This window comes from Salmo trutta, chromosome 1, assembly GCF_901001165.1.
Source record: "Salmo trutta chromosome 1, fSalTru1.1, whole genome shotgun sequence".
Lineage (NCBI taxonomy): Eukaryota > Metazoa > Chordata > Actinopteri > Salmoniformes > Salmonidae > Salmo > Salmo trutta.
The window spans coordinates 60355623-60359017 of NC_042957.1; positions in this window are offsets into that span (position 1 = coordinate 60355623).

Sequence of the window (3395 nt, forward strand, 5' to 3'; positions counted from 1 at the left end):
ACAGTGATTACTCACCTAGAACTGGACAAAGGGTTTTATTTAATCAGTCAGACGCAAAGGATATACTGCTTCCCGGAGACCAGGCCCAAATCCCTATCATTTGCGTGAAGAAAAAATACAGGGGGCGAAGTTCGGGGTGCCTTGTGAGGATTCGTAGGTTAGTGAGTAAATCGCCACCACCATCGGTTCTGTTGGGCAATGTGCAATCACTAGAAAAGAAACTGGATTATCTACGGTCAAGACTATCCTACCAGCGGTACATTAAAAACTGTAATATCATATGTTTCACCAAGACATGGTTGAACGACAAAACGGATAATATAGAGCTGGCTGGGTTTTCCGTGCATCGGCAGGATAGAGCAGCTACATCTGGTAAGATGAGTGGCAGGGTTGTGTGTCTATTTGTCAATAACAGCTGGTGCGTAATGTCTAATATTAAAGAAGTCTTGAGGTCTTGCTCGCCTGAGGTGGAGTACCTCATGATAAGCTGTAGACCACACTATCTACCTAGAGCGTTTTCATCTATATTTTTCGTAGCCGTCTATTTACCACCACAAACCGATGCTGGCACTAAGACTGCAGTCAACTAGCTGTATAAGGCCATAAGCAAACAAGAAAATGCTCATCCAGAAGCAGAGCTCCTAGTGCCTGGGGACTTCAATGCAGGCAAACTTATATCTATTTTACCTCATTTCTACCAGCATGTCACATGTGCAACCAGAGGAAAGGAAAACTCAAGACCACCTTTACTCCACACACAGAGATGCATACAAAGCTCTCCCTCACCCTCCATTTGGCAAAACCATAATTCTATCCTCCTGATTCCTGCTTACAAGCAAAAACTAAAGCAGGAAGTACCAGTGACTCGCTCAATGCGGAAGTGGTCAGATGATGCGGATGCTACGCTACAGGACTATTTTGGTAGCACAGACTGGAGTATGTTCCAAGATTCATCCAATGACATTGAGGAGTATACCACCTCAGTCACCGGCTTCATCAATAAGTGCATCGATAACATCGTCCACACAGTGACCATATGTACATATCCCAACACGAAGCCACGGATTACAGACAACATCCACACCGAGCTAAAGGCTAGAGCTGCTGCTTTCAAGGAGCGGAAAAGTAATCCGGACACTTAAAATAAATCCCGCTATGCCCTCAGACAACCATCAAACAGGCAAAGCATCAATACAGGACTAATATTGAATCGTACTACACCGGCTCTGACGTGGCAGGGCTTGCAAACTATTACGGACTACAAAGGGAAACCCAGTCGCAAGCTGCCCAGTGACGCAAGTCTACCAGACGAGCTCAATGACTTTTATGCTTGCTTCAAGGCAAGCAACACTGAAGCATGCATGAGAGCACCAGCTGTTCCGGACGACTGTTTGATCACGCGCTCCGTAGCCGATGTGAACAAGACTTTTAAACAGGTCAACATTCACAAGGCCGCGGGGCCAGACGGATTACCAGGGCTTGTACTCAGAGCTTGCGTGGACCAACTGGCAAGTGTCTTCACTGAAATTTTCAATCTCTTCCTGACCGACTCTGTAATACCTACATGTTTCAAGCAGACCACCATAGTCTCTGTGCCCAAGAATGCGAAGGTAACCAGACAAAATGACTACCACTCCATAGCACTCACGTCGGTAGCCATGAAGTGCTTTGAAAGGCTGGTCATGGCTCATATCAACACCATCATCCCGGAAACCCTAGACCCACTCCAATTCGCATACCGCCCCAACAGATCCACAGATGACGCAATCTCAATCGCACTCCACACTGCCCTTTCCCACCTGGACATAAGGAACACCTATGTGAGAATGCTGTTCATTGACTACAGCTCATCGTTCAAGACCATAATTCCCACAAAGCTCATCGCTAAGCTAAGGACCCTGGGACTAAATACCTCCCTTTGCAACTGGATCCTGGACTTCCTGACTGGCCGCTTCTAGGTGGTAAGTGGTAGGCAACAACACATCTGCCCCACTGATCCTCCATACGGGGGCCCCTCAGGAGTGCATGCTTATTCCCCTCCTGTACTCCATGTTCACCCACGACTGTGTGGCTAAGCAAGACTCCAACACCATCATTAAGTTTGCTGAAGACACAACAGTGGTGGGCCTGATCACTGACAACGATGAGACAGCCTATAAGGAGGAGGTCAGATACCTGGCAGTGTGGTGCCAGGACAACAACCTCTCCCTCAATGTAAGCAAGACAAAGGAGATGATCGTTGACTACAGGAAAAGGATGGCTGAACAGGCCCCCATTAACATTGATGGGGCTGTGGAGCGGGTCGAGAATTTCAAGTTCCTTGGTGTCCACATCACCAACAAACTATCATGGTCCAAACACACCAAGACAGTTGTGAAGAGGGCACGACAACACCTTTTCTCCCTTCGGAGACTGAAAAGATTTGGCATTTGTCACCGGATCCTCAAAAAGTTCTACAGCTGCACCATCGAGAGCATCCGGATCGGTTGTGTCACCTCTTGATATGGCAACTGCTCGGAATCTGACCATAAGGTGCTACAGAGGGCAGTGCATACGGCCCAATACATCACTGGGTCCAAGATTCCTGCCATCCAGGACCTATATACTTGGCGGTGTCAGAGGAAGGCCCAAAAAATTGTCAAAGACTGCTGTCACCCAAGTCATAGGCTGTTCTCTCTGCTACCGCACAACAAGCGGTACCGGTGCGGCAAGTCTAGGTCCAAAAGGCTCCTTAACAGCTTCTACCCCAAGCCATAAGACTGCTGAACAATTAATAAAATGGCTCCCCGGACTATTTACACTGTTTTTACACTGCTGCTACTTTTCTGTTTATTATCTATGCATAGTCACTTTACCCCTACCTACATGTACAAATGACCTCGACTAACCTGTATCCCAGCATATTGACCCGGGACCGGTACCCCCTGTATATAGCCTCGTTATTGTTATGTCATTTTATTGAAGAAGAAGAAGAAGAAGAGGAAGAAGAAGACTGTATCATCAGGATTTTTCACATACTGACTGTCCTATCACAACATGGCAATTATATATATAAGTTATACTTTATTGTAAACCAATTCAAAATATATAGAAAAACAATGAGTTTACAACAGAGTATACAAGAATTACAAACGAAAGTGAGGGGAATACAGACAATACATTATAAAAATAATGTGTCTTGATTGTTTTTTTGCTATGAGAAGAATGAATTGTGTTTATTTAATGTTCAATTTAATTCTCAAAAAGAATAAACAGGTTTATTGAGGTTTTTGACTCTTATATTTACATGAATAAATGTATTAATAAGACATGTACATTCATGAATAAAGTATTTAGCTAAAATAACAAAGCATGGCAATGTTTTGGTATTGGCGTGCATGCTTTCGTCACAGGCA